Below are 10,782 nucleotides of genomic sequence, written 5' to 3'. Positions count from 1 at the left end.
AGACAATAGAAAATTTTAGTTCTGATTGTAAATTTCTTAATGTGTCTATATTGTTCTATTTTTCCTCTATGCAATTGTTTTCATCCATCAAAGAAAAATATATATATATATATATATATATATATATATATATATATGAAGAATTTTCTGATTGCTAAGCAAGTACTCTGCCACTTGAGCCATGTCAACTCCAATTCTATTTTATTTTGTTTCTTTTTCAGATTTAATCTCATTTTCCCTCTGAGACTATCATGAGCCAAACCTTAGTACCTATGCCTCCAATCTTGCTGGGATTATAGGCATACATCAATATACTCAGCTCAGAAAGTAGGAGCTTTTAAATAAACACTATTACACAAATAGTGATTCCTATCTTCATTTTTTTCTAATGTCAAAACTCTAATTACTTAAACTTCAGGACCTTGTACTTTAAGATGAACATAATATTTTGAGCAAATGCATCTGTTTAAATCTCACAGATTGCCCTTTGTACATTTTTGTGAGTTCATTTTTAATTACATGCAACACTGTTTTTTGAGAGCTGGTGTGAATGAACTGAAAAATTCCATCTGAACTTGAATTCAAATATTTTCAACAAAGCTTGAGGCAAAAGATGTCATCATACCCTTTGTATATGTAACTGAAATTCTACAATGATTTTCTCTAGCATTTTCCAATGGTTACTGAATTTATGCATTTTTTAACCTTGATATAAACTGCAAAAAAAATGTATGTCATCAAAATTTGACTCCCGGGTATGACAAATTTTCTTGCCCAAGAATCAGCTTTCAATTTCTAAATATACATTGCAAAATTTAAGGATATTGAAATCAAATGGAAATGAGTAGCTTAATTTTTGATTGTTTCCACTAATCTTCGATTTTTATTATTGTTCTTTAATTTAATATCTGGTTATAATTTATCTCCAGGATTGTACTGCACAGCACCAATAAAGTCCACTATTTCTAAAGATATATATGTCCTTAGGAATTGAAACAAAGGTCATTAAATTGTTATCCAGTTTTAATGTTTATCTTTTAAATAAACACTTTTTCATAACATTTGGTTAAAAGCGAAGAATAGCATTTTGGAAATGAAAATTTCCTGTGTTTTACTCTTGCAAGTAGTTTTACTTATGATCAATTAAAATTCCTAGTAATTCAAAATAGCAAGTAGTGTAGTTGCAAGTATTTAGATAAGGACCTAGTGGAACAGAAATGAAGCCCTTTCCACATAACAATATAGACATACATGAAAACCTGATCTCGGAACCCCTTTATTTTAGCTACCAAAGAGCTTGCAAATCTTACCCACTATGCTGGCCAAACAAGAGAAGTTCCAAGATAAACTTAAAGTCTGAAATGTAAAACTAAGAGGATTTCTGCTTCCAGTAACATCAGAGGAAATATCCAATCCAGTTTTAAAAAATGAGAAAATCTAAATGAATTAACATAAAAATATTTCCTAAAATATGATTCAATATATTAACCCTTCCCCAAATACAGAATTATTATTCTACTACATTGATAAATATGATAAAAATTCCGAATTTTAATTCATATCAGTGCAAATCTGATGAGCTAACATACCCATGCATTTGCTATGGAGTAGTTTGCAGATGTAATTAATACCAGCAAATAGTGTATCTTCAAAGAGGGAGATCAACCAGGGTTGTTCAGGTGCTGCAATATAATCACATCAACCTTTGAAGGTCCAAGATGAAGGAGGATGTCAGAGATTTGAAGCATGAAGATGATTCTTCTTATCTTTGATTGCTTGAATTTGAATGGGGAACCATGTGGAACAAGGGGGAAGGAAATCAGTTCTGACATATAGCAAGTAGTTTGGAAAGGATCTGAAGCTGAAATCAAAACCCTACCGCAGAGCCACCTCAATTCTGGGTTTGTGCATCCATCAGGGGGTAAAGGCAAGGGAGTTTTCTGCCATATTGGGTCCATAGTTCTGATCCAGGGAAACCATGAACAAATAAATGATTGCTTTAATATTCTAATGCAGTCATGCTAATGTGTCAATTACTTTCTTCTGATCTAACATTTTTAGTTGTGATTGACACTATATTTGGAAATACTTTCAACTGGGAGATATTTGCTAATCCTGGGGAGGAGTTTGGAAAGCTGATTTTTATCTCACCAAAAATTTTACATATTTAAATTCATATGTTACTGAGCATGAGCCACTCCTGTCTGTCATCAAAGGTAATTGGGAGATTAACGTTTGAGGATTGTGGTTCAAAGCAAGCCTTGACAGGAAAGTTCCTGGATACCCATTTCCAGTTAACCACCCCAAAAAAGCCACAAGTCAAGCTGTGGATCAAATGGTAGAGCACTAACCTTGAGGGAGAAAAATAATATGTTTATTTCAATTGCGTGGCACAGAGAAATTGGGCTTTCATAGAGAAAACAGGTAATTATGGTGAGGCCTACAAGCAGAATCTGTTATGGTAGTCTGAATCAAGTAAGAGAATTCCAGCAGGGTGGTATAACCTTGCGTCCCCAAAAAAGCAGGACAGAAAAGTGCCTAAAATAAGAACAAAAATTAAAATTGGGAATGATATCCATGTTTTAAAAGTAGAACAGATAAGGTGAATAAAAAATGTAAGGAGGGCTGTGCACAGGGGGCTCACACCTGTAATCCTAGCTACTCAGGAGGCTGAGATCTGAGGACAGCATTCAAAGGCAGCTCAGGCAGGAAAGTCTGTGAGGCTCTTATCCCAAGTAAATAACCAGAAAAACAGAAGCTGCATGTGTCTCAAATTGGTAGTCTTAGCCTCAAACAAAAGAGCTCAGGGACAATGCCCAGGCCCGAGTTCAAGCCTCATGACTGATAAAAATAAAAAGTGAGTAGGGCTAACAAGTGAACTATACATTATATATACACTAAAGATAGAATTTTAAAAACTGGATTCAGTAAATCATAATAACAGGAGAGACAAATGGTATGCAGGTTGTATTTGCTTAGTTGTGGCATAATTTGCCATTGGCTGATAAAATCAGATGTATTTATAAATTTACCGACCAAATAACTCAATATCTTTTATGTAGGATAAACTCAAGGAAATTTACAAATAACCACAGCAATGTCAGATGCAGTAAATACATGTAAAGGAGAAAAAATATACATCAGTGATAAAACAGAATCCAAGTAATAAATGATACCTACCATTAAAAAAGTGAAAATTCATGCACTTCATTTTGTTATCACAATACCACAAGTCTGGATTGGACTTTAAACTTGACAGAACATGTTGCCACAATAATTTGTTGCCTTTAATTTCATACACTGACCACTAAATTGGAGTGAATGCTGATGAGGACACCAAGGCTGAGAGTGATTTATGTGTGATGACACAAAGCTAACTAAATTACGAGCACTGCCATTCAGATCTGATTTTCTTCCTTATTCTACTACATATAAAAAGTACTTGTAATTAATATATCAGCTAGGTAAATTGTATTAAGCATCAAAAAATACCAACAAACTGAAATCACATTACAAATATTTTATATTATTGGGAATTTAGTATATTGTCTATTTTCATACACTAGAAGAGAGAAAAATAAAATTAGTAAAATTCTTAGTAAAGCTAGTTAAGATATATGTGTGTGTATATATATATACATATATATTTAAATAATGTTGAAATATATTTTTTAACATTATTCAATTAATACCAATGTATTTATTATAGTATTACCACAGTTGTTATTAGGTTATCTAGGGTATCTCTAAAAGTTGGAACATTAGGCATCTATTTAAATTATCTTTTATTTTATACTGACGCCTGAGGGACTTGAACTCAGAGCCTCAGGCTAGTTCTTCTGTTTTCTGTCCTGACATGCTTAGTCATACTTGAGACTTTACTATTTGAATCTCACCTGCCTTTCTTGGCTTGCTACTATTTACATTGTAGATGGACTTACAGACTTTTCTACCCAAACTGACATCTTACCACAATCTTACAGATCTCAGTGCTTTGAGAAGCTAGGATTACAGGCATGGGTCACTGGAGAGCAGCAAAAATGATATGTTTAAGAAGTTTTATTTACATCAAAATGAAAGTCTAGAAAAAATGTCCAATAATGTGTTAACAATGAGTTACTCTAAAATCTTTTTCATAGATCTTGAGTTTTGACATAATGCAAAGCACCTGAACTCACTGTCATTTTTTGGAAATAACTGATTGTGATATCAAAGAACTCATCTTTTTTTTACTTCATTTTGCTCAACGGGAAAATGTAGAAAATAGTAGTGCATAGTTTCAGGCTGTTGTGAGAACTATGGTTGTAATAGACTTAAGGAGCTTAAAAATGTTCCCATTATGTACTTTGAAAAGTGTTGATTTTGACTATTGTCACCTTATGAACTAAGAGTATGATTATTGTCATCTTTCAGTGCCAGATATGGTACTTAAGAAACCATGGGAACCGTACTCTAAAATAGCTGTACCAAACATAGTTAAAATAATTTCATCACTTCCCTTTTCCCCAGTTATATTTTATATATATATATATATATATATATATATAGCTTTTATTTTAGATATTGTCTCTTTCCTTGTGTTGGTATGTGATGCATCTAGTCCCAGTTAGTCTAGAGATCAAAGTTCAACGTCACTTGGGCAGAAAAAATATCTGTGAGAGAGTTGTCTAATTAACCATTAAAAAGCAAGCTGGATGTATGACTCAAGTGGTAGAGATCCACTCATGAACAAGTTAGCCAAGCAAGAGTATACATCTCTGAGTTCATGAGCTCCATCTGTGTAACACAAGAACAGTATTTCCTCAAAATATATTAAATATTGATGATTGTGAGAGTTCTGAGGTCATAAATATGTCAGGAATCTTTCAGGACTATGTCTAATGTTAGAGGGAAGTTTTGTGTTACTTATGTTTGGTGCCTTCAAAACCATTTCAGCTCTAAGCCCCTAACCAAACTCCTGTTGTCTTTTTCTTTCAGTTACCCTTTAAAATTTAGTGTTAGTGCTGTTCACACTTCCTCAGTCTTCTGATACCTGGTCCAAGTTGTAGAAATATACACAGACTTATGGCATCACAAAAAACTGCTATGTGTTTTGCTTTTCAAGCACAATAATGCATCCACTAAGTTTTGTGTAAAACTAACAGGATGATGTGTATTTGACTGAGGCAGTTTCTATTTTGTTTCTGCCAAAACCTTTCCTTTTTTTGTACTTTTGTGAGTTTTTGGAATTTTCTCACAAGGAACAGGCCTTGCAATTGTAATAACAGTAAAAAGCTACAAAATGGAAGCCTTTAGAGAAAAGGATTAGCAATTGCCTTCTTTAGAGTAGCATTGTATTTTCTGATTTCCTCAGAGTTACTATAGAGACACTTTGAATTATATCGCTCCTAAACCACAAAGTGCTTTTCCGTGTTTACAAGCTATATTTAAAGGGACGCCCCCAGTGAAATGCAGCTTCATTTAGGGTGATATTTTACAATAATTCTATGCCTGAGTGACGCAACAGGAATAGAAACACCAGAATTACACACTTTGCTCATATACAACTCAAGGTACATAAAAACATATGGGCAAAAACAGAAATTTAGTATCAATTTTAGAGTTTTCCTTTGGAGAGCAGTTATTTTCATCTGCACACTCATTCGTGCTTTCTGCTTGATATGCAAGCACACACAATTTCCTGGTTGAATATAGAGAAGCAGCTGTTTCAAGGAGACATGTGTGTGAAGTTGCTAAAGGCTGCATCTATGTGCCCTCTAGTTTGTCAAGACATCTGGATGGATTTATTTTTACCTAATTTAGCTTTGCAAATCTTATACTTTTCCCTTAAATTTGTATCTGCGTTGGGTATCAGTCTTGGATTCTCCTTTGACCTTCAATTTTTAGATGACATTTATTGTAGTTATTCATCATAGCTATCATTGAAAACATAATGGCCAATCATTGTGAATTTCAACTGTACAAATTTAAGGGAAAAAGCACAAAACCTTTGATCTATAGTGTGCTTTTTTAAGTAAAGAGTATGACAATATGGCTTTGTTACATGACTCTGCTAGAGAGTGTGTTATAACTAGCAGAACAGGAGCAAAATAGTAGCACATACACTGATTCTGTGTCTTAAGCTACTAATTAGAAAAGACACATGCTGACAGCATGCCAAGCAATGTGCTTGTTACTTGGAATAAAGATTGCATAAGATATGCTAGTGGTTTCTAGCAGCTCAAGTCACAGTAGGAAAGAAGTCAGATAAACAAGTATGGCCCAGTCCAGTAGGATCTATATAATACCTGGTACAAAATATCACAAGGAAGAGAGGAGACACCTGAGAATGTAGCCAAAGAGCAAAGGCAACTGGGTGGAGAGGTAAATCTGCATTAGAAATGTCATGACAAGATTTCTATAAAAAATTTTATTAGCATAAATGTCAAAGTGGGTTGTGATATTTACGATGTGCATAAAAAGTACTTTGATCAAATTCACTCTATCTATATTGCTCCTTTTTACGCACCCTTCCAACTCACCTCTCCTTTCTTTCTTTTTTCTTTTTTGTTTTATAGTTTTTGTTGAGTTTATTGTGCTACTTTCATAAAAACTTAGAGATAACTCTTTGTCTGTTTACCTTTCTGGAATCCATCTAAATCTTCTGAAGTATTCCACCCAGTCACTCTTTTGCAACAAAAGTATGTTTTAAAATCTTATTCTATTCCATTAACCAAAAAAAATACAACAAAACTCTATCATGGAAGCAATAGTTTGTTGAGAAGGCACATGCACTGGGCATTGATCATGGTGTCTTAGATCAGACTTGAGGAAAGCTGAAATGCTGCAGTGCTGATGTCTATAGACTTAGCCACTAAGGAAATAACATAAAGTGAACATCTCCAAGATAAGCCTCCAACTCTCACAGACCTTTTGGATATTATTGGAAATGCCCCTGTAAACCAATCACTGGATTGAAGAGCAAAAATTCTGAAGTAAAATACACACATACACACACACACACACACACACACACACACAGACACACACACACACAAACATAGTCAGAAAGTTGAGAGCACAAAGAATGAAGATGTTCCCAGCACAGGAGGGATTTGTCAAGGTCATTGAAATAAATGATGCTTACTTGTTTTAGACATTTTAATGTGAAAAAATCAATTTTAGTTTTGAAGGTATTCTGAAATTAATAGTTCCCACAAATGATGTGGAGAAGCTGTCCAGTTAATGAATATGTTTGTGTGTGTGTATGTGTATATGTGCAAATATATGTGATATAGCAATGACCAAAATAATGTGGTAAAATGAAAGACTATTGGTCCTTCTAAGAAAGATGATTTTTATAATTATACTGATAGCAAAGATATATTTTAAATAGTACACAGGCATGCTGACTAATATGTTTGTTTCATTAACAGGATAAGAATGATTGAATAATAGCAATATAGATTGCTATAAGTAATTTGATATTGGAATCTCTATTTAACTTGAATTGTACCTAGTAGAAAATATAAAATATTTAAGTAGTCACATTTAAATTTGAAATGGACATTCTCATTGTATCAATAACTCAAAAATAAAATTTCTGATTGATCTTTACTTTGCCTTTTATGAAGAAAAATATTCATTATACATTCTGTTGAGAGTTTTTGTTAAGATGCAAACATTCATTCTGATCTCTCCCTGTTATTATCTGGTCTGGGTTACTGTGGGAATCTTGAAATTGAAATATTTCCTTTAGATTGTCTGAGGAATTTTTCATTCCTTGTAGAAAGGATGGAATCAGCGAATTTCACTTCCATATTGTTAAAGTGTTTGTTCCTCAAATCTCATATGATGAAAACCTCAACCACCAAATGAGTTTATATTAGAAGGAAGTTCACACTGATTTCATTATCAGTGTGAACTCTTCATCAACGGAATTCCAACATATATGAATAAAGAGAAGGAGATGGGGAGAATCCAGTCACAAAACACAATGCATATTCTACAAAATTAAGAAAATTGAACACAGAGTTGGGGTGAGAAGAATGGAGAGAATGATTAAAGGGGTGACAAAGACACCAAGGCATTGTGTTAATAAACCAATTTCTTGAATGGTAATCCCTTTTTCAACTACTTGAAAATAATTTAAAAATATATAATATAAAGGAAGAGGCCCCAGAGATCTACAATAACCTTTTCAATATGTGAGGATACAATGGGGAATCATTATAACTGCATAACGGCACTCACCAGAACCCTACCATGAAGATTCCATGATCTTGAACCTCGAGAGCTATGAGAAATAAGTTTCTAGATTTATTTATGTATTTATTTTTATTGCCAAGGGGATGAACTGAGGGGTTACAGTTACATATGTAAGGTGAGCCACTTAGCCTGGCATTTTGTGATGGCAGTTTAACCAGTGACTTTTCAGAAGAAGTCTGTATGATTTCTTTCACTTATGACAGATTCTAAAACGAATTAATTAATATTATTTAGGCTTGGATTTATTGCCAGGTATAGACTAAACTCTTGAGAATCCTGATCTCATTTCATTTTTAGAAAAGCTATTTGAGCACTCAAATGGGGATCAAAGCTTAATAAAGACACAGGAAGAAAGCCAAGTTAATATCGGCAGTTACAGCAAAGCAAGTGATCTAATAAGTCTCTGGAACCATGTGGAGATGACTAAGCTTCTTATATAGAGATAGTGAACAGTATAGGAATTATGAACTGTCCTACTTTATATTGCCCTATTCTTATCTGTAACCCAGAATTGGCATTGGAATTCTTGCTTCCTCTTGAATATAGCAAAGCCTATTTAGAAATTATGATATATGGGAAAGAACACTTTGTAAAATCAGCCCATCATATTTGTCTGTGTCCTCCATCATATTCTGAATTGTGCTCCTATCATTCCCAGAAAGTTCTATTAAATTAGCTTTTGCATTACCACACATTCATATCTCACACCGCCTTCATACTATAGCACGTTTGCAATATAAGGACTGCAGGGATGTTTTCTCCATGTCTGCTCTTCCCTCAAATACAATGTCATGGTTATCCCCAAAACATGTGACACAATCTTGGCTAGATCAATCTGGTCAGATTTTTATTCCTAATTATTAATTTTTATGACAGCTACATCTTTGCATTCTGTTGCATATTTAGCATTACACTTTGTAAAAGTTTGGAATGGACAACCCTCTCACAATACAGTGAAATCTATTATTTACACAATACTCTATTATAGTGACCACAGTGAGCTTATCCAAGCTACATGATGAGAAAACGATCTTCACAAATTGTCCCTCCTCTCAGACATCAACCCCAACTCAATCACTAGCTCTATTCCATCTGATTACAAATACCAGGTTTCACATTTAGCTACAACATAACTCAGAAATGACATTATATTTAGTTTTAATTGTATTATACTTGAAAGCAATCACTCAAGGCAAGAGATACATAGGAAAGCATTCAGGAGGGTCAATGTAAAACCTCAATCACATGCCATCTTGGCACTTTGTTACAGTGCATAGAGAAATCTACACACCAGGAATAATAACCTGAGGTTGACTGTCCACATTTTACTGGTGGTGATAGCTTGGCTGTATTTTAGCCACCAATCCTCTTGGAAATTCACAGTGGTACCTTCAGTCATCAGTGCCTTCAAAGGTTGGAACCCATGCCAGTTCTTCCAAAGTCCCATTAAGGTTCACCAAACCTCTTGGGGGAAAATATCCCTTAGATGCAGAATATTCTACCTGTATGGAGAGCAAACTCCAGACCTCTTTCAGGAAAGGTAATTCTTTACTAAACACATCTCATAAAATTCAACTCAAGGAAGGGACAGTATTTCTAATGCCCTCCCTTGGTTTCTTTTCACCAACCTTAATTTTTTGACTCTATATCCTAGTAATGTGTAATTAACAGCAATAAATGATCAATCCCAGTACATGAGGCAGCACAAAATATCAGACAGTCTTTCACACCTGTCTGAAACATTCACCATTTATAAAATACTAAATCTCTTGCTTTATTGAGAGATTTGTGGTAGATGGAAAAAATTGGTATACTTTTTTATAGTGAAAATACCATACAGAGGCCTTACAATTACATGGACAAGGTAATGAGTACATTTCTTATTAAGCATTGTTGCCTTCTCCTTTGTTTCCCCTTCCCAACCCTTCCCATCCTCCACCCCCCGCAAAGTTGTAAAGTTTGTTTTTTGACATAATGACTTGTACATCTCATTGTTGCAATGGGTCCACCTGTTTCCCTATTTAAACAATTTTTTTTTACCACCATGCCTTTTCAGATTGAAACATGTAGAGCAGTATTTTGCAATTTAAGTTACACAACTGGGTATTTATATTACTTCTAAAGGCTGAAAATTGACATTCCTTTCAGGAAATTTAACTATTTTGATGAATTTGATTATATTCTAAAACTGTTCCTTTAATAAAACATGCATTGGCCCAAATAAATATTTTTTAATACAGAAGACAGTCATAATGATAGTATTGCCTGATTCTAAAGCTCTGCTTATGAGTTAAACATGCATGCTCTAAAAAGTCCAAAGGGTAGAAAACTGAATTAAAACAAAAAGATAGCTAATGCCTATGTTGATTTTCTTTCCCATATGTAGGTATTAATTTCTAGACAAATATTTACAAAGAATTGTAACCTGTAGGCCAAAAGGACTGAATGAAAACAAAATAGAGGACTCTACTATGGGACTGAGTAAGGGATTGTCCCTTAATTGCAAACCTTAGGCAATAATATACCACCCCAATG

The sequence above is a fragment of the Dipodomys ordii genome, unplaced genomic scaffold, assembly GCF_000151885.1.
Source record: "Dipodomys ordii isolate 6190 unplaced genomic scaffold, Dord_2.0 Scaffold21, whole genome shotgun sequence".
Lineage (NCBI taxonomy): Eukaryota > Metazoa > Chordata > Mammalia > Rodentia > Heteromyidae > Dipodomys > Dipodomys ordii.
This window is presented reverse-complemented; position numbering follows the sequence as displayed.